General features: G+C 41.7%; 1 protein-coding gene across 2 annotated transcripts in view; it reads left to right on the plus strand.

Moving 5' to 3' along the window:
- The window catches only part of TDRD7 (tudor domain containing 7), a 99,860-nt gene continuing 87,916 nt past the window's right edge, over window positions 10,196–22,139 (plus strand). Inside the window, exon 1 of one of the 2 annotated variants that reach the window (XM_018052198.1) lies at window positions 10,196–10,755. The gene's annotated coding sequence lies outside the window, so the exon portion shown is untranslated. The remainder of the gene's footprint in view (window positions 10,756–22,139) is intronic. The other variant, XM_018052199.1, reaches the window with a different exon arrangement.

The raw sequence follows: 22,139 nt of genomic DNA on the forward strand, positions 1-22,139 counted from the left end.
TAACTCCAAGAAAAGATCTTGACCAAGTAGTTGCTAATTCTGCTATTTAAAACATCCAGCCACTGTCTAAGTTACAAATATCTTTTTAATGGGTCTGGTTTATTTGCAAGGAAATAACCAACTGGAATTTAGAATTTTGTCTGGGTGCTATTTTCAAGAAAGACATCATTTGATTGATTAAAGCTTGCTTAGAAGAGGAAAATGTGACACATAGCCAAGATAAGACATAGAAAAACTGTGACAGCATTCCCCAAATAACAGACAAGCCCCGCTCCTTAGGGAATCTACTCTTTAGCTAGTAGGTGGAATTAGGACCCATGGGTAGACACACTAGAGAGGGGTCTGTGAGATCACCATAGCATTTTAACCTTCAGAACTGCCTGCCCAATAAGGACAGGGCTCACACACAAGGGGAAGTTCCCCACTGACACAGAGGTGGTCCATACAGAGGTGTGACATATTGGAACTAGCCAAGAAGGGCTCCCGGTTGATTGACACGTTAATGTCAACAGGAGTCTGGAGAAAAAGTAGGTCTCAGTTCTCCAGCCTGTTCTCCATTGTACCACCCAAGACCCACCAGGCCTGGAGGTGAACAAAGAGCCCATCTAACTTCCCTAGGAAGGAAAGGGTGCAGAGAAGAAAATCAAAATGAGTTGGAAACTTTCTGAACTCTATCTGGAAAGAGATATTCTGTGGATAAAGAGTAACAAAGTAAAACTCAAGGCTCTTTCTGAACAATTTTCAGCCCAGAAATTGGTTTCTGGATTTGGTGCAAGCTATCTGCTAACCTATATTATACAGATCTATGGCTCCTCTTAGAGGTTTTGATAGGGGAAAAAGCTTTTTACTCTGTCGTTATGCTTTTTATATGTTTTCTTTCATTTTTTCTTAAATCTCTTATTTAATTCACCAGGTATACAAAAAGGTGGCATGGCATTGTAGGAGGAGGATAGACTTGACATTTGTTGAATAAATGTTTGTTACAAGCCAATACATGCCAAGTATTGGAACACTGTGGTGACTATGACTAGGGATATATATATATGCTTTGTAAATAGAGCTCCCATAATTACAGTGATATTTACAAGTGGCTTATAGATCAACCTTCAAACACATTTTCAGCAACATGTACTGCACAAAGGGAGGGAAATGCCATGTTAATGCTAATATATTGCACTGCTCTCAGATTTAAGTATCACTTTCCTAGAGGAAATCTCCTTTGGGAGTTTACTCTAGCCAGCAGTTTGCTAGCTCCTTTCTTAGCTGGTCCCCAGGACTATAAACTTCTCATTGCAAATATAAAACATCCTGTTTTAAGGAAGTTGCTGCTGAGAGTGAGGAACCCAGTTTTAAATGAAAAAGACTTAAGTGTGAGGGGATGAGAAGACAGTTGGACAGCAGACCACCTCCTCTACTTAGGGTGGGGAGATACGACTAAGTGCAAAGTGAACTCCAGGAAGAACCCCTCTAAGAGTGGTTTCAACTTCCTCAACTCTTGGTGAGTGGCAGGGAATGTCAGGTGATTTTGTAGTACGGAGATGCAGAATCCTAAGCAATACATGGGTCCATCCCTGTGTCTGTGGAATAAATAAGAATGTCTTGTTCAGCTTCTCTTTGGGTGGGATTGGTTGCTGGGGAGTTTCTAAAAGCAGCACCCAACTCTACATGACTCTTTTAAAACAAATATTTTGTAATTGCCCTCTTCTACTCTCCTGAAATGAAATTCACAGATAAAATAACCTAGAAAATCAGTTGTATAGTGAAATTGTAAAAAAGCTACTTGTGTTTATATGGAAAGCAGAGCTTTTCTCCTATACAGGAGTGACTGGCAAGACATTCACATGTTGACTAGAACAAAGACAAGGCTAGAGAAAACTTTTCTGATGTGGGGGACTCTTTTGTACACAGCAGGACAATTAGCATCCAGCTGGCCCGTTAAATGCCCCTGATCATTGTGACAACCAAAAATAACCTTGTGAAAATCCAAAGTGCCCCTGAAGGGAGAAGTTGCTCCCGTAGAGAACCACTGATGAATGGGAATTGACCAAACAGCCCCAAGAGAAGCTCTTTTGCTATTTATTGGGTTAACTTGGTCACTTAAGGGAAGGTGAGGCTAGAACAAGACCAAAGGGCTCCTGATTTAAGAAAAGATCAAGCCCCAGATGATTTATCCAAAGTCAGATAGCACAGGGACAAAGGTCCTCACTGAATAGTACACTTTTAATCTGAAGCCACACTTTGTGAATACTGTCTGCTTCTTTGATTTCAGGATCAGCTAACTTGTACTTGAGTACCTGTTGTGTGGTTTCTTCTCCCTGCTTCCTCTCTTCCTCCTCCCTAGCACCTAATACAGTATAATCTTTGTACCAACTGGTTTATGGACTGTTACAGAGTCAGTAATGTTGTAGTTAACTGCCTTGCTTACAGTATTTGTTACCCTACCTTCATGCCCTACCCCAAAACTGGGCCCTTAACCAGCTGCAAACTCATACAGGATTCTAACTGTTGCGTCTTGACCCTCATACAGGTTTCATCCTTGGAATCATCCTTACATATGGGCCTTGTCCAAGGCCAAGCTGTATAAATGACCTACAGCTTGAGAAGGGATAGAGGCAATGTCTTGGAGAGCCATGACTCTCCCCTGTCGGTCTATGACCTTTCTCTATACAATATGGCTTACAGCTTTCATTATCCCCTGTTTTCCAGTATTCGGTGCCTGTGTGGCCTCTACAGCTTTAGCTATCAGTCTCTTCTAGGGATTAGCCTCTTTCAGCTGACTCACCTTGGAGGCCTTTGTGGGCAGATTAGGGAGTTTTGCTTGATCAGCACATCCTTAGCTTTACCAGAGCCGGGATTTTAGCAGGGTTCCTGGAATCTGTCCCTTTTATTTTTTGTTTTGTTTTGTTTCTCCTTACTCAGTTAAAATGAATGCAGTTGTCTAGAAATTTCTCTGCATTTGTTCATGAAGCAATACCTGATGGGAGAGGGAATGATCATAATGTTAATGATTAACCAAAAATAGATCTGTCTAAAGATTCCTTTTGTCATGGATCTATTTTTCCTGACCTTTTATGAAAGCAAAAAGGAGGCTGGGTTTCATCCATATACATACCTTTGAACATGTTGTTTAGTTTCAAGAAGGAGTTAAAATTGTTATTACTAAAGATTATTTGCAGTTAAATAACTCAGGGGGGAAAGATGAATTAAATCTAAAGTCTTTTCAAGTTGTCTACAAGGGAGATGAAACATGGAATCACTTCCTACATCCTCCTCCACAGTGAGCAAGTTTGAGGGATAAATAAGGGGCTCCAAGAGCTCAGCCACAGGAGGCATCATTTTCAGGTTGGGGCCTCAAGGAAGATTTCCTGGGAGAATAATTACATAAGACACTGAATAATGTCACAGTCAAGTCCCTAGGGCTCATTTTGCGGTACATAAAGTGATAGATACATAGGCTTCAGCATTATGTGAACCAAGAACTTCCAGATGTCCGCTGGGTTTAGAAAAAGAAGAGGAACTAGAGATCAAATTGCCAACATTCACCAGATTATAGAGATAGCAAGGAAATTTCAGAAAAAACATCTATCTCTGTTTCATCAACTACGCTAAAGCTTTTGACTGTGGGGATCATGACAAACTGTGGAAAGCTCTTAGACGGAAATACCAGACCATCTTACCTGTCTCCTGAGAAACCTGTATGAGGGTCAAGAAGCAACAGTTAGAACCCTGTATGGAACAACTGATTGGTTCAAGATCAAGAAAGGAGTATGACAGGGCTGTCTGTTATCACCCTGTTTATTTATGCTATACGCAGAGCACTTCATGAGAAAGGTCAGGCTGGATAAGTTATAAGCCAGATAAGCGGGAGAAACATCAACAACCTCAGATATGTGGATAGCATTCTAATGGCAGAAAGCAAAGAGGAACTAAAGAGCCTCTTGATGAGGGTGAAGGAGGAGAGTCAAAGAGGTGGATTAAGACTAAATATTAAAAAAAACCCTAATATCACAGCATCCAGCCCCATTAGTTAGTTTCAGTTCAGTCGCGCAGTCGTGTCCGACTCTTTGGGCCCCAATGAACCACAGCACGCCAGGCCTCCCTGTCCATCACCAACTCCCAGAGTTTACTGCATGGCAAATAGAAGGGGGAAAGGTGGAAGCAGTGACAGATTTCCTCTTCTTGGGCTCCAAAATCACTGTGGACAGTAACTGCAGCCATGAAATCAGAAGACAGTTGCTTCCGGGCAGGAAAGTGATGACAAACCTAGGCAGTGTGCTGAAAAGCAGAGACATTACTCTCCTGAAAAAGGTCCGTCTAGTCAAGCCTATGGTCTTCCCAGTGGTCATGTACGATTGTGAGAGCTGGACCATAAAGAAGGCAGAACACCAAAGAATTGATATCTTCAAACTGTGGTGCTGGAAAAGACTCCTGAAAGTCCCTTGGACAGCAAGGAGATCAAACCAGTCAATCTTAAGGGAGATCAACCCTGAATATTCACTCGAAGGACTAATGCTGAACCTGAAGCTCCAGTATTTTGGTCATCTGATGCGAACAGATGACTCATTGGAAAAGTCCCTGATTCTGGGAAAGACTGAGGGCAGAAGGAGAAGAGGACCTCAGAGGATGAGATGGCTGGATGGCATCAATGATGCAATGAACATGAACTTGGGCAAACTCCGGGAGATGATGAAGGAAGAGAGAGGCCTGGTGTGCTGCAGTTCATGGGGTCGCAAAGAGTACAACACAACTGGGCAACTCAACAACAAAGTGATAGAAATGAGAGTTTTAGTTTTGGTCTTCTTTTTGGAGACAGTATAAAGAAACAGGTAAGTTCAGATGAGAAGTGAGATGAGGGTAACCAGGGGTATCTGAAGTCACCGCTCTCAATTTTGGGCTGTATCGCAAACACCAAAACATCCATCAGGTGAGATAAAAAGAAGGTGAGCTATTTGTGTATTCTTGGAACATTGTCACCATCTCCCCTTGATTCTAAAGGGTGCTTGCTGAACTGAGAAAAGGAAGAGATTCAACTCAACTGACAGCTTTAGTTCTCTCTGGTTCTTACAGGTGTTTTGGTGCTGTGTTCAATGTGGTGGCTCTTTCCAAACGAATAGGCTCCCCAGATAGAGATAAAAATGCTTGAAGGGCTTTAGATGAAGGTTTCACACTTGAGATATTTCCACCTTTCTCAGCCCAGGATAAACTGGCAACAAATCCATCTTCCTTCCTCATCCTTGGGCCTCTCACCTGGGCATACCCTTTCCATGATAACTTCTCTTGAGAACTATCTGGATGAGCCTGTCAGGCTGCTGCCTACAGGCCAGCTGTTTGTTTGTTTGTTTTTTAATATAAATTTATTTATTTTAATTGGAGGCTAATTACTTCACAATATTGTATTGGTTTTGCTATAGATCAACATGAATCTGCCACGGGTGTACACATGTTCCCCATCCTGAACCCCCCTCCCACCTCCCTCCCAATACCATCCCTCTGGGTCATCCCAGTTCACCAGCCCTGAGCATCCTGTATCATGCATCGAACCTGGACTGGCAATTCGTTTCACATATAATCTTATACATGTTTCAATGCCATTCTCCCAAATCATCCCACCCTCGCCCTCTCCCACAGAGTCCAAAAGACTGTTCTATACATCTGTGTCTCTTTTGCTGTCTCGCATACAGGGTTATCATTAACATCTTTCTAAATTTCATATATATGCATTAGTATACTGTTATTGGTGTTTTTCTTTCTGGCTTACTTCACTCTGTATAATAGGGTCCAGTTTCATCCACCTCATTAGAATTGATTCAAATGTATTCTTTATAATGGCTGAGTAATACTCCATTGTGTATATGTACCACAGCTTTCTTATCCATTCATCTGCTGATGGACATCTAGGTTGCTTCCATGTCCTGGCTATTATAAACAGTGCTGCGATGAACATTGGGGTACACATGTCTCTTTCAATTCTGGTTTCCTCAGTGTGTATGCCCAGCAGTGGGATTGCTGGGTCATAAAGCAGTTCTATTTCCAGTTTTTTAAGGAATCTCCACACTGTTCTCCATAGTGGCTATACTAGTTTGCATTCCCACCAACAGTGTAAGAGGGTTCCCTTTTCTCCACATCCTCTCCAGCATTTATTGCTTGTAGACTTTTTGATAGCAGCCATTCTGATTGGTGTGAAATGGTACCTCATTGTGGTTTTGATTTGCATTTCTCTGATAATAAGTGATGTTGAACATATTTTTGTGTGTTTGTTAGCCATCTGTATGTCTTCTTTGGAGAAATGTCTGTTTAGTTCTTTGGTCCATATTTTGATTGGGTAATTTATTTTTCTGGAATTGAGCTGCAGGAGTTGCTTGTATATTTATGAGATTAATTCTTTGTCAGTTGCTTCATTTGCTATTATTCTCTCCAATTTTGAAAGCTGTCTTTTCACTTTGCTTATAGTTTCCTTTGTTGTGAAGAAGCTTTTAATTTTAATTGGGTCCCATTTGTTTATTTTTGCTTTTATTTCCAATATTCTGGGAGGTGGGTCATAGAGGATCCTACTGTGATTTATGTCAGAGAGTGTTTTGCCTATGTTCTCCTCTAGGAGTTTTATAGTTTCTTAGCCAGCTGTTTCTGATCCCCCTACTATCCATCTTGCCTACCCCTGAAAGCCACCTGAGCACTCTTGACATCACTAAGGACCTCTTGAGAGCCCTTGGGAAGTGTGTCTGCCTTTCCTGAAAGAGTGACCCAGGTGTTCCTGCCCCCAGCTCCTGTCTTCCAAGCTTGAGCTTGAGCTTTTGCTGAGAGAGAATGCCTTTGCAAGAGGCAGAAAATGGACGCCTCTTGTCCATCCTGAAAATTCTGCTTCACAGCTGCATAACATAGGCTTTCATCTAAGGAGGAAGTTTTTAACACAAGCTCATAGTAGGACTTCAAGAACTCTGAAACCTCTAAAATCATATGTCATATTTTGTATCTATGTGTTGCTTTCACATATTCTGACCCCACCCCTCACAAAATGGTAAGAAACATTGTTTAAAGGGTAATCAATTTGTGTTATCTCTGATGTCCCTCAATTCCCCTGAAATCCAATTATATTCAGGGCATGGAGGTTAATGTTTAAATTCCCTGGACCTTGGACCAGTCCCAAAGAAAATTAAAAAAAAAAAAAAACACATACAACTTCCTAGTCTGCCCTTGCTATGCCAGCTATCCAAGGACTTCTGAGAATCTCCTGATATGTGTCAGCCAAAAGTCTGTAGAATGGACATTTCACCCAAAAACATATCTAAAGGGGCAATAAGCACATGAAAAGATACTCAGTGTCATTAGATACGCGAGTGCGCTAAGTTGCTTCAGTCATGTCCAACTCTGCGACCCTATGGACTGTAGCCCGTCAGGCTTCTCTGTCCATGGGCTTCTCCAGGCAAGAATACTGGAGTGGGTTGCCCTGCCTTTCTCCAGGGGATCTTCCTGACTGACCCAGCAATTGAGCTGGCCTCTCTTATGTCTCCTGCAATGGTGGGCGGATTTTTTACCACTAGCGCCACCTGGGAAGCCCCATCATTAGTTATGGGGAAATGCAAATTAAAATCTCAATGTGATATCTTTATACATCCACTGAAATGGCTAAAATTAAAAAGACTGACAATTCCAAGTATTAGAGAGGATTTGGAATAACTGGAATTCTCATTCAAAGTTAGAAGAAGGGGAGCCCAAAATGATATAGTCACTTTAGAAAACAATTTGACAGTTCTTAAAAAGTCAGACATACACTTATCTTACAGCTGGCAATTCTATTCCCAAGTCTTCATGCAGGAAAAGCACATGATCACACAAAGACCTGCATGTAATTGGTATGGCAGTTTTATTTACAACAGCTCCATATTGGAAAGAACACAATTGTATATCAAATGTAAATAGATAAAAACACTATGACACATCTATACATTTGATGACATAAAAAGGAAAAGACTACTGAGATATGTTACAACCTGGTGATTCTCAAAAGCATTAGCCAAGGGATAGACGCCAAAGGGACTACAAATTGTATGATTCCATTCATATGACATTCTAGAAAAGGCAAAGCTGTAGTGAAAGAAATCATTATCAGTGGCTGCCAGGGCCTGGAGTTAGGAGAAAGAAATTAACTGTAAAGGGCCACAAGAAATTTTTTGGAATGATGAACTTGTTCGGTAAATGATTGTGGTGGTAAACACATGATGAAATATATTTGTCAAAATTCATCAAACTAATTTAAAATATTTATTATATGTAAACTATTCATCAACATGGCTGATTAAAAAAAAACTAGCTGCTAAGCATTTACTTTATATATAGGACAGTTCAAACATGGAATTCTTTTTTGCAAGGATAAAGGATCTCAGACTTGGGGTCAATGAACATCATTTTATGATTTATTTTACATATTGGACTCTGGAGTTTGTCCTAATTTCCTACTCCAACTGGCACTCTTTCAATTGGGAGCTGCTGTTTTCATCTTTCCCATCTTCAGGGTAGAGCCAGAAGATGTTATGAGCACTGCAGAGTTCAAATTGTGTCTAGTTGTATATTACATCTATTAAATCCACTGCAGTGTTTGGAGCTGACTGAAGGGGAGAGAAGGAAGAAAGAGAGAGCTGAAATAGACTGAAATACAGCAGCAGGGATAGAAACAGGTGCCAGGGAAAGACGTTTCAGCAGACTGTGTCAGGGACTAGATGTAGGAGTATTAAAGAGAGCAAGCATTGTTCAGAGGGGACTTTGAACAGTTTCTCGTTGCCTTTGAGAAGAAGCCCAAACTCCTGATCATGGGCTATCAGGTCTTCCATGATCTACTTCCTATCTCCCTCTTCATTGCCCACTACCCGTTTTCACTAAAGCAGAAGCTCCTCAAGCACAGGCCTGTGCCTCACAACAAGTAGTCCTCCATAAACACTTAACAGCAGTTGTTCAGTATAAACTGGTTGCATTATAGATATGTACAAATGTCCATTCACCTACTGATGGACATTTGTATTGTTTTCTTTTTTGGCTATTACAAACAAGAATATGTTTGTATGTTATGTATGTATGTTATGAATATTCTTGTCCAAGTCATTGTGTGGACATATGCTTTCATTTTCCTCAGATAAAACCTGGGAATGGAATTGCTGGGTCATACTGGCTCAGTTGGTAGAGAATCTGCCTGCAATGCAGGAGACCTGGTTTTGATCCCTGGGTCGAAAGGAAGATCCCCTAGAGACGGGAATGGCAACCCACTCCAGTATTCTTGTCTGGAGAATTCCATGGACAGAGGAGCCTGGTGGGCTACTGTCCACAGGACTACAAAGAGTCAGACACAACTGAACGACTAACACTCTGTTTAGTAGATTCATAAAAGGGAATACTACTCAGCAATAAAAAGACATGAACTATTGGTGCACACAACAACATGGATGAATCTTAACATGCTTATGCTGAGTGAAAGAAGCTGGATACTGCCCCACTCCACCCCCTGAAAAAGACACCACCCCCCACACACACACTGTATGATTCCATGCATATAAAATTCTAGAAAAAGCAAACTAATCTATAGCAACAGAAAGCAAACCAGCAGTTGGGAGGGCAAAGGACAGTAAGGCACATAGGTTGACAATGATAAAAGTACATGGGAAACTCTTCTGGAGTCATAGATAAGTTCATTATTTTTATGGAGTGATAGTTTCACAGCTGTATACATATATCAAAACATATATTTTTAAACAAGTAGAGTTTATGTCAATTATTCCTCAATAAAGCTGTGAAAAATAGTTTGAATAAAGAGCAGGCCCTCTGTAAATGCATATAGAATGAATGTAGAGAAATGCGCAATGTTGGTTTAAGGGACAAAAACCAATATGCCCAATAATCGTTGGTATAATTAATATATAGAAGAAACAAGTGAATAAATAGTAGGTGTTCAATAATTTTATAATAAATGAATGAATTTGACAAATGTTTAAATCAGCCTATTGTTTGCCAGGGATTAGGGAACAAAACGAAGATCCCAGAGCTCACAGAGCTTTAATTTGAGGAGGAGAGTAAACAGACAAGTAAAACACATATTAGTGTGCTAGACAGTGCCAAGGAGAGAAAAAGCTGAGAAGGGCCACCGGGACTGTCAGAGAAGGAGATGGACATTTTTGAGAGCGTGGCCACCCTTCTCCCAGGGTGACGCCTAAGAAAAGACCTAAAAGAAATGAATGGGCCAGGTGGGTGTCTAGGAGAATAAAAGGTAACTGCTCTAGAATTGAAGAAAAGAATGAGCAAGACTCGAATGAAACTTAAGACGAGTGAACGCAATTGCCGGAGCGCATAAATGCTAATAACATTGGCTGGGTCCAAGGCCCTCCCAGCCAGTCAGTCCTTGCATGGTCCACGAGGAAGCGCCGCCCCCCGCGTCTCCTTTCTCCGTCGGCCCGTGCGTGGGCACGCGCAGAAACCGCTAGACAGCGTCGGTTTCCCTTCCCACGCGCGGACGCCGGCGTGGGCTGACGCGGCCAGGGCGCCCGCGCTTGCGCAGAGCCGAGGCCGGCGGCACTCGGGGCGGGGCGGAGCGGGGCGGGGCCGAGCAGGGCGGGGCGGGGCGGGGTCTTGAGGTGATTTCCCAAGCCGCGGCGGCGCCTCAGGCTGTGCGGGGAAACCGAAAGTGGGCGGCTGCCGCGGCTGTGGCCGTGAAGAAGAGGGCGGCGGGAGCCGGGCCCAGAGGCGCTGGGACGGGTCGCGAGCCCTCAGGACGAGGTGAGCGCAGGTCCTGCTGGCTGCGGGAACGACAGGTGCCAGGCGAGGTCTGACGAGGTTTGCGGGGAGCGCGGCACACCTGTGTTCCTAGCGGGACAGTAGCCCGAACGGGACTCCAACGGGCTGGGGCCTCTTCCCTGTAGCCGCAGAGGATGCCCCGGTCCCCACTTCAGCAAAGCAGGCTGGGCGCCAGGGGAGTTGGAGTTCCAGAGCGTTGTGTTTTAAATCTCTGACGGGACCGTCTGGGTGTTCACCCCGGAGTCGGACGGACCTCTGACGCTTGGGAAGCTCAGTGCAGAGAGGGAAATACCGCGCGGTGGGTGTGGACAAGGGGCGGATGGTGCTGACCAGGAAGTGGTTCCCGGCACCGGCGCGACCGGCCTCGGCGGCCCGCCCGGAGCAAGGGATATCCGAGCCCCCTGGCTGTTTGAGCTCGCGTATTTTACACCGTCCTCTTTAAGTTCCTCTCTTTACAGACTAGCCTCTGCAGGCCGCTTAAGCAATGCAGGACACAAACACTATCCGTTTCTCTTAAACCGTGAGCACCCTGAACCCTGGATGGGTACAGAGCTTTAAATTAGGAGGGAAATATGAATCCATAGTGAGTATCTCTTAACTTTCACCAAATCTCCCAACAGGATCAGGTTCTCAGTCTTCATTTAATGGGAGGGAGCTTGAAGCCTACACAACTGTTCTGCTCCCATTTCCTTGAGGGGATAGGTACATTGCCATACATAACCAAAGAGACCACTCCCTCCCAAACAATTTCAAAAAATCAGAAAGGGAAATACCTTTATTCGAAACAGCCTTGGCCGAATTCTGAAAGCCACCCTACAAAACAGAAACAAAAACACCACTGACCTGGGTCGTCCCTCGCTCCCTACCCACCACCCCTTTCGTGCAGGTGGAAAGACTGCAGAAAAGTGCCCTGCCTAAGTGATATACAACTTAACGACAGAAGTGAAACTTAGACCAACTCCTGGCTGCTTTGATGTGGAGGTGTTGCATACTGCAAATAGCATGGACTTTGCAGGTTCACGTTGGAAACTGGGTTTCTCCACGTACTAATTGTATGCTGCTGCTGCTGCTGCTGCAGTTGCTGCTAAATCGCTTCAGTAGTGTCGGACTCTGTGCGACCCCATAGACCGCAGCCCACCAGGGTCCCCCGTCCCTGCGATTCTTCAGGCACTAATTGTATGCTCTTGAACAAATCACACGCCTGCTTTGAGCCCAATTTTTTCTTTATCAATTGGAAATATTTAACTTACCCTGCAAGGCTTTTCTTAGATTTAATTACTGCAACTCATTTGGCTCAGACTAACAGCCAAGAAGTGTTAACTCTTCCTTCCACCAAACTTCCTATATTTTACATAATTGGATTTCAGTTTTCTTGCATGCAGGGACACATTTTTAAGATCTCTATATAAGATAAAATGGTCCATAGTAGAGATTTTTGCAGTTTCACTCAACTGACCTTCGTAGAGCATCAGTTACATGCACAGTACCAGCTCGGGGAAGGAAATTGCTCTGGGGCCAGTTGGATTAGAACCCATATCTTTTGTTCAGGGCCCTTTGCCGGCCTACAGCCTCTCTGCTAGTTCAACACAGTGAGACTCTGAAGCAGAGGTTGGTGGTGCCTTCGAATTTCAGTCCCTGTAGATTGGAAATGAAATGTAATCCCTGCTAATACCCTTTTAAGTGTATCGGTTGAACATGGCTGAATTAACTATTGTATTTTGTACCAAGAGATTTAAACTTCTTGAAGGACCTCTCTTTAAATTCTCTGTGCAGTATAATCCAGTTGGAGACTTAATATGAATGTAAGAAAAAAACAGTTTCTATGTATTTTAACTCTTAAGTGCCTACTCTGTGTTTGATCAGTTGCTATTTGTAAGGTCTAAGATTTTACGAAGAGTGAGCACTTTGCTTCTGGACACTTTCAGGGTCAGCACATAAATACAGAAAGGACAGTTCCTTGGTGCTTGGAGTGCAATCTAATTTCATATTTATATGAACTGATTTTTCTTTCTTTATGTAAAACCGACTTTCTCCTTCTGTTCCCACCTTTGTGCTTTGAAAAGCTTTGTTCTTTTCACTCTTTCTTCATTGGGCCAATTTTTTAAAAAATTCTGTCTTTCAAGTAAACTATTTAAAAGTAATTATCATTTTTAGCTAAAGGTGTGTGTTAGGATATGTGGCAGTTAAAGCTTCTGATTGGCACAAAATACTCAATGTGACCCCAAAGCAAACTCAGTATTTTAGCTCTGCAGCTTTGTCCAGAGGAAGCAAACCCATTTTCATTAGATCTTTGGACCCTATTTCAGCACTTGAAGGGCTCCAGGGAAGATTGAGAACCATAGATCTTGCCCATCTTCCTTAGGTTCCATATGGAAAAAACGACCTGAAGTGACTTCCTCAAAGGGTCATAGCTAATTAGAAGCAGAACTGGGATTAAGGCCCAAACTCCTAACTAAGCCACTTATGATCTCAGAGCTTTTTCTCCAGTATGTAGATTTATGGAGAGCTGTTATTTATTCATACTATGTAATTAGTAATGCATGTATAATTTGGAAGTTGAAATTACAGTAATAAAAATGAAAACTGCTCTCTGAAGGAAGTATATCACCACCTGAGGGCATTAATTACTATCTTCAAAAAAAAAAGAGTTGGTAAAGGAGTAACTCAGGTAGTAACAAATAGACTGTAACTGGAAATAAAAGATAACATGTAAACTGTTGCCGGATGAGAAATTGCCTCCAAAGAGTCTTAAACAAAAACCTTCCTTCTTTTAGGCTCAGTTTATTGATGCATAATGAGGGGGTTGGGATAGACTAGATGATGCCTAAAGTCTTTTCAGCACACACATTTTGGATTTTAGGGGCCTGACTCATTGCTAAAGTAGTATCTTCATGGAGAAGGGCAGCCATTTACCAGAAGGATGTGCCCTAAGGAGACACTAAAAATTGAGTAGCTGACTAAAGAGGATAAGAGAGATTGGTGATTTCAGTTTACCCTAATAATTCTTTAGATTTATTTAAGGGTTGAGTGCCACTCTTCTACTCAAATTTATGACACAAAAAAATGCAACAAGGAAAATGAATTAAATCGTATAGTTGGAAATAGTTGAGAAAAGAGAAACTGAGAGGAGAAAGCATAGATGGGAGCATGACCAGCTTGGCCAAAGGTCTTTGGGCAGCAGGACTAAGGAAACTGAAGCTACGGAAAGCAGATCAGATGTGAAAAGACTGAGCCAGGGAGCATCAGCTAATGGTAAAGGCAGGTATCCGGAGGACACCAAAACCTGCTTCTTCAGAATAAGACTCTCCAGAGACCATTTTCAGGTGTATCAGAAAAACTGTGAATTTACAAAACATAATATTGAAAGTGAAAGTTATTTTAGGCTGTTTACATTGTTTAAACCTTGCTTTCCAAAAGGTTGTCATTACTTTCGCCTACTCCCTGCCCCACTTGGTGCACATTGTTAGCATTTCGGGGTACTCATGATTAATTGTGTAGCAAAATAGAAAAGGAATAGTGTAAAAGGATTGAATTTTTACAGCAGTTGAAAAGTATTTTGAATTTGAGTGCCACACCCTTAAATCAGAATGTGACAGATCCTCATTTCATGCCACTTTAACAGCTAGTCACTAAATACGCCTCAGGGTTGCTCTCCATGTTCTCCAAGTCAAATTTACTTTCAGAAGCCAATGCTGTACATTTGGAGCAGCTGTCTGAAAGCAAGCCCTAGGTTTGGGAGCCAGACCTGGATTCTTGTTGTGGTTCTGGCCATAAAAATATGTGAGTCCTGGAATAATCACCTTGTACCTCAGTTTCCTCATTTTTAAACTAAGCAGTTTGGAGATGGTGAGAAGGTGCCCACAAGCATTCCATGCTTCTCTCAGCTCCCCACTCTGAGGTCAGGCCACCGCCCTGTGCTGCCATACATTGGTTCAGGGACATTGTATTGACATAGCAGTCAAGTGACTTTTGTGTATGAGTTAGGTGAGAAATCTTAGAGGAGATCTGGTGGTTTTACTAAGCTTGCCTGGTCAAGTATGTTAATGAGGCAAGTAAGAAAAACTGGGAAAGTTATAATGTTTCAGATTTGATGCTGTACTAGAAATGTCTCCAGTACACCAATGCCTGTATCTTTGCACTCTTAGCCATGTAATGCATATATTCATAGGTATTTCCCATCCATACCAGGCTTCTAGGAAAATATAACCACTGAATGCCAAGTATTGTGCTAAGCACATATAACTCTATTTTTGACACTTATCATTCAGAAAGAGAGGCAAGGAGAGGAGGAGAAAGGGTGAGAGGAAGGCCATGAAAGTCAAGTGCAGTCTGTTGTGATCATTGTGGCTGGTTTCTTCCTCCTTGACTGAGGTCTTTGCTAGCTGACCTTGGTCAGTTTCTGAGATTAAAGTATTCTGATTAAATAATTCCCCAGATTCACCTCCACTTTACTCTGCTTAAGCAGGGGATTCTTACTCAGCTCAAGCAGCCCCTTTATTATCCAGGGAAACCCTTAAGAATTCTAACCTGAATTTTAAAAGATGACCAACCTTATTTCTCCCAGCCTAGCCTAACTTACCATCATCAGGGCTTGCATAACATTCTCAAAATAAATTGAATTCTCTTAAACTCTAAATTATATTTATCACAACACTTTTAGAGAGTAGAAATAAGGAGGAAGATTGAAAGAACGAAATGGCAGCTTAAGCAGTCTGGGAACCACTTTGGAGGGATTGCTGTTGAGGCTCTGCACTGAGTTGAAATTCCCATGGTAAGCTTTCTTCTATGCTTCTAATGGATGACATCCAAGATAATAAACTTGATTTTTATAGTTAGAGGAAAGTACTCTTCTGTGTATACTTTTTATAAAAGTTCTTGAGAATAACTTGCCATCTTCAGGAAAGCTGAGAAAATGCCATGATAACCAAGGAATTAACAAAAGTTAAAGCATTCTACAGCAGTATAGTAGGTTAGAAAATAACATTACATTTTTTGAGCGTTAGTTGTAACATTGTTTTTGTTCAGTGCCTGAACTGATATTGCTAATGTAGGAGAAATTGCAAACTGGACAGACATGAGACATAAGAACACAGACCTGAGAGTAAGACATTCATCCAGACAAGATGCACAACCACATTCACCCTTCCAGGGTTTATTACACTTCACACCAGCTTTGAAGTCCTCAGTCTAATAGTCCAGTGGATTGCCCTTCCCTCCAAAAACTTGTTTACTAATAGAGAATAGTAGTATTCCATGAAAATAGCATGCCTAAAAAAGGGGAGGGAGAGAAATGCTTTCGATTTTAGTCATGTGGTCAAGTATTGCTTCCCAGTCTCCTCAAGTGTCAGGTGCTTTTTTTAATTTAAAAAAAAAAAAAAAAAAACTTTGTGAAACTTCACACACAAGTAGTTGTACTTCTAATATCCATTGGTTGACAAAATATATAACTACCAAAAGCTACTGAAAATTCATAGCTTTTGAACTGAATGAATTGAAACGAATGAATTTTCAATTCATTCACAAAGTTGTGTTTTTGAATCTCAGCCATATCTGCATATTGTTTGAGGAATACGAATGCATGTTAGTATGAAACATTTACCAGTGTTCAAGCAGTGCTTGCTTACACATCGACGTGTGTGAACTTCTTGCAGTAACTCTATGGCCCAGACCTGAGCCTGCTCATTGAGAGCTTGGACTCAGAGTGGAAAGGCCCAGAAATCATCTATGTGATGGATCTCAATCACAGCTTGACATGATTAACTGTCTCAATCAGTTTACAACAGCCATTAAAATTTGAAAATAATTTTTTAAATTAAATTGAGGATTATTCCTTTAATTGCCCACGTACACTATGCTGTTATTTTAGTGAATAGGAGAGAAAAGGAGTGGTGTTAGCTAGATGGAGAATTTTTCATTCATTCACTCAGGATTTACTGAGCTCTGGTTGTGGGCTGGGCACTAGGGATTCAGCAGTGAATAAAACCCATCCAAATCCCTGTTTCCATGAGCTTACATTTAAGTCAGGAAGTTGTTATTCAGTCCCCAAATCATGTCCAACTCTTCCATGGACTGCAGCATGCCAGGCTTCCCTGTCCCTCCCCATCTCCCGGAGTTTGCCCAAGTTCATGTCCATTGAATTGGTGATGTCATCCAACCATCTCATCCTTTGTCGTCGCCTTCTCCTCCTTCCCTCAGTCTTTCCCAGCATCAGGGTCTTTTCCAATGAGTCAGCTGTTCACATTAGATTGCCAAAGTATTGCTTCAGCTTCAAAAGAGTATTCAGTGTTGATTTCATTTAAGATTGACTGGTTTGATCTCCTTGCTTTCCAAATGTCTAATTCCAGCACCATAGTTCAAAACCATCAATTATTTGGAGAAGGAAATGGCAACCCACTCCAGTATTCTCGCCTGGAAAATTCCATGGACAGGGGAACCTGACAGGCTACAGTCCATGGGGTTGCAAAGAGTCAGACATGACTGAGCGACTAACACTTAACACTGCCTGCCTTATTGTCCAGCTCTCATATCCATACATGACTACTGGGAAGACCATACATTTGACTATATGGACCTTGGTCCACCAAGTGATGTCTTTGGTTTTTAACACACTGTCTAGGTTTGTCATAACTTTCCTGCCAAGAAGCAATCGTCTTCAAATTTCATGGCTGCAGTCACCATCCATAGTGGATTTAGAGCCCAAGAAGAGGAAATCTGCCACTTATTCCACCTTTTCCCTTTTTATTTGTATGAAGTGATGGGACTGGCTTTTTCACTCTCCTCCTTCACCCTCATCAAGAGTCTTTTAGTTCCTCTTCACTTTTTGCCATTCAGTTCAGTTGCTCAGTCATGTCTGACTCTTTGCGACCCCATGAACTGCAGCACACCAGGCCTCCCTGTCCATCACCAACTCCCGGAGTTTACCCAAACTCATGTCCTTTGAGTCAGTGATGCCATCCAACCATCTCATCCTCTGTTGTCCCCTTCTCCTCCTGCCTTCAGTCTTTCCAAACATCAGGGTCTTTTCAAATGAGTCAGCTGGTGGCGCATTAGGTGGCGATAATATTGGAGTTGCAGCTTCACTATCAGTCCTTCCAGTGAACACCCAGGACTGATTTCCTAGGATGGGCTGGTTGGATCTCCTTGCAGTCCAAGAGACTCTTAAGAGTCTTCTCCAACACCACAGTTCAAAAGCATCAATTCTTCGGCACTCAGCTTTCATCACAGTCCAACTCTCACATCCATACATGACCACTGGAAAAACCATAGCCTTGACTAGACAGAGTCTAGTCATAAAGTCAGCCACTATTTCTACAATTTTCCCATCTATTTGCCATGAAGTGATGGGACTGGATGCCATTATCTTAGTTTTCTGAATGTTGAGCTTTAAGCCAACTTTTTCACTCTCCTCTTTCACTTTCATCAAGAGGCTCCTTAGTTCTTCTTCACTTTCTGCCATAAAGATGGTGTTATCGGCATATCTGAGGTTATTGATATTTTTCCCGGCAATCTTGATTCCAGCTTGTGCTTCCTCCAGCCCAGTGTTTCTCATGATGTACTCTGCATATAGGTTAAATAAGCAGCCTTGACGTTCTCCTTTTTCTATTTGGAACCAGTCTGTTGTTCCATGTCCAGTTCGAACTGTTGCTTCCTGACCTGCATATAGGTTTCTCAAGAGGCAGGTCAGGTGGGCTGGTATTCCCATCTCTTTCAGAATTTTCCACAGTTTATTGTGATCCACACAGTCAAAGGCTTTGGCATAGTCAATAAAGCAGAAATAGATGTTCTTCTGGAACTGTTGCTTTTTTCAATGATCCAGCAGGTGTTGGCAATTTGATGTCTGGTTCCTCTGCCTTTTCTAAATCCAGCTTGAACATCTGGAAGTTCACAGTTCACGTACTGCTGAAGCCTGGCTTGGAGAATTTTGAGCATTACTTTACTAGCGTGTGAGATGAGTGCAATTGTGCAGTAGTTTGAGCATTCTTTGGCATTGCCTTTCTTTGAGATTGGAATGAAAACTGACCTTTTCCAGTCCTGTAGCCAATGCTGAGTTTTCCAAGTTTGCTGACATATTGAGTGCACCACTTTCACAGCATCATCTTTCAGAATTTGAAATAGCTCAGCTGGAATTCCATCACCTCCACTAGCTTTGTTCGTAGTGATGCTTCCTAAGGCCCACTTGACTTCACATTCCAGGATTTCTGGCTCTAGGTGAGTGATCACACCATTGTGATTATTTGGGTCATGAAGATCTTTTTTGCCATTAGAGTGGTATCATCCGAATATCTGAGGTTGTTGATATTTATCCTGGCAATCTTGATTCCAACTTGTAACTCAATTCAGCCCAGTATTTCACATGATGTGCTCTGCGTATAAGTTAAATAAACAGGGTGACAATCAACAGCCCTGTCATATTCCTTTCTCAATCCTGAACCAGTCAGTTGTTCCATACAGGATTCTAACTATTCTTTCTTGACCCATTTCTCAGGAGACAGGTTTGTTATGATCCACATAGTCAAAGGCTTTAGTGTAGTCCCACCTTCTCCCCCTTGGCAAGCATAAGTTCTGTTTTTCAGCACCAGTCAGGGTAAAATAATAGAAAGAATTTGAGCTTTGGCATCAAATAGACCAGGACCAAAATCCTGGCTTCCATATATCCTGTAATATGTTGATTACTTAACATCTCTGAATTTGGTTTTCTCATCTGCAGAATGAGGATAATGCTTTCCTTGGGTAGTTATTATGGATATTAAATTTTCAGAAAATTGAATTTACACAAGAGAAAGAAAAATAGCTTTGCAGAGCAGCTTTACTCTTTTACTGAACTGTAGTTGATTTACAATGTTGTTCTATGTTGTTTCTGCTATACAGCAAAGTGACTCAGTTATACACATATATACATTCTTCTTTTTTTTTTTTTAGAAGCCATAGAAATCACTGGATCACTTTTATTTCTATTCATATTATCCCAGAGCCAAGAGAATAATGCTACTATCATCTTCTGAACCTCCCCTCTCATACTACTTTATTTTTTTTTTAATTTTTAGATACAATTAATGTTCATTTGCTGTTGTATCTTTTTTTTTTTTAATTTTAAAATCTTTAATTCTTACATGCGTTCCCAAACATGAACCCCCCTCCCACCTCCCTCCCCACAACATCTCTCTGGGTCATCCCCATGCACCAGCCCCAAGCAAGCTGCACCCTACGTCAGACATGGACTGGCGATTCAATTCTTACATGACAGTATACATGTTAGAATTCCCATTCTCCCAAATCATCCCACCCTCTCCCTCTCCCTCTCCCTCTGAGTCCAAAAGTCCGTTACATTCTTCTTTTTTATATATTCTTTTTCATTATGGTTTATCTCAGGAGATTGCATATAGTTCCCTGTGTTATACAGCAGGACCTTATTGTTTATATATTCTAAACATAATAGTTTGCATCTATTAATGCTAACCCCAAACTCCCAGCTCATTCCTCTCTCACCCCTTCTCCCCTTTGGCAACCGTAAGTCTGTTCTGTATGTCTGTGAGTCTGTTTCTGTTTCATAGATATGTTCATTTGTGCTATATTTTAGATTCCACATATAAATGGTATCATATGATATTTGTCTTCCTCTTTCTGACTTACTTCACCTAGTATGATAATCTCTACTTGTATCCGTATTGCTGCAAATGGCATTATTTCATTCGTTTTTGTGGCTAAGCAGTATTCTATAGTATATACGTACCACATCTTCTTTATCTGTTCATCTGTCTATGGATATTAAGGTTATTTCCATGTCTTGGCTATTGTGAATAGTGCTGCTATGAATGTAGGGTGTAAGTATCTTTTTGAATTATAGTTGTCTCAATATATGCCCAGGAATGGGATTGCTGAATTGTATAATAACTCTATTTTAGTTTTCTGAAGAAATTCTGTACTGTTTTGCATAGTGGAAAGCACCTGACCTTTTTAAAAAAATTATTTATTTATTTTAATTGGAGGCTCATTACTTTATAATATTATAGTGGTTTTTGCCATACATTGACATGAATCAGCTATGGGTGTACATGTGTCCCCCATCCCGAAACCCCCTCCCTCATCCGTCCCCACCCCTCAGGGTTGTCCCAGTGCACTGGCTTTGAGTGCCCTGTTTCATGCATCAAACTTGCACTGGTGATCTATTTCACATATGGTAATATACATGTTTCAATGCTGTTCTCTCAAATCATCCCACCCTCGCCTTCTCCCACAGAGTCCAAAAGTCTGTTCTTTATATCTGTGTCTCTTTTGCTGTCTCGCATGTAGGGTCATCGTTACCATCTTTCTAAATTCCATATATATGCGTTAATTTACTGTATTGGTGTTTTTCTTTCTGACTTACTTCACTCTGTATAATGGGCTCCAGTTTCATCCACCTCATTAGAACTGATTCAGATGTGTTCTTTTTAATAGTTGAGTAATATTCCACTGTGTTTATGTACCACAGCTTTCTTATCCATTCATCTGCCGATGGACATCTAGGTTGCTTCCATGTCCTACCTATTGTAATCAGTGCAGGCTGCTAAACTTTTAATACTCCAAAACTGGAAAAGACCCACATGTCTATCAACATTTGAATGGATGAACAAATTGTGGTATATCCATACAGTGGAATACTACTCATCAATAAAAAGCAACAAACTCCTGCTAACTGTAGTAACATGGATGATACTCAAGAACACTAGTCAGTCCTAACCTGTACTAACAGCAGATCACTGGACAGATTGGAACCAGGACAATATATGGGTGATGAGGAGAAAGTTGACTGCAGAAGGGCACAGCTTGAAGGAACTTTTTTTTCGGGTTTATTGAGATCTACTTTATGTAAAGTAAAAGTCACCACTTTTTAGTTTATAGGTCTGTAGGTGGTGGTAGTGTTCAGTCGCTCAGTCAAAGTCTGACTTTTTGTAATCTGGTGGACTGCAGCATGCCAGGCTTCCCTGTCCTTCACCATCTCCTGGAGTTTGCTCAAACTCATGTCCATTCAGTCAGTGATGCTGTGCAACCATCTCATCCTCTGTCATCCCCTTCTCCTTCCCTCAGTCTTTCCCAGCATCAGGATCTTTTCCAGTGAGTCAGCTCTTTGTATCAGGTGGCCAAAGTATTGGAGTTTCAGCTTCAACACCCGTCCTTCCAATGAATATTCATGGTTGATTTCCTTTGGGATTGACTGGTTTGATCTCCTTGCAGTCCAAGGGGCTCTCAAGAATCTTCTCCAACACCACAATTTGAAAGCATCATTTCTTCAGTGCTCAGCCTTCTTTATGATCCAACTCTCACATCCATACATGACTACTGGAAAAACCGTAGCTTTGACTAGACGGACCTTTGTTGGCAAAGTA

This window comes from Capra hircus, chromosome 8 (genome assembly GCF_001704415.2).
Source record: "Capra hircus breed San Clemente chromosome 8, ASM170441v1, whole genome shotgun sequence".
Classification (NCBI taxonomy): Eukaryota; Metazoa; Chordata; class Mammalia; order Artiodactyla; family Bovidae; genus Capra; species Capra hircus.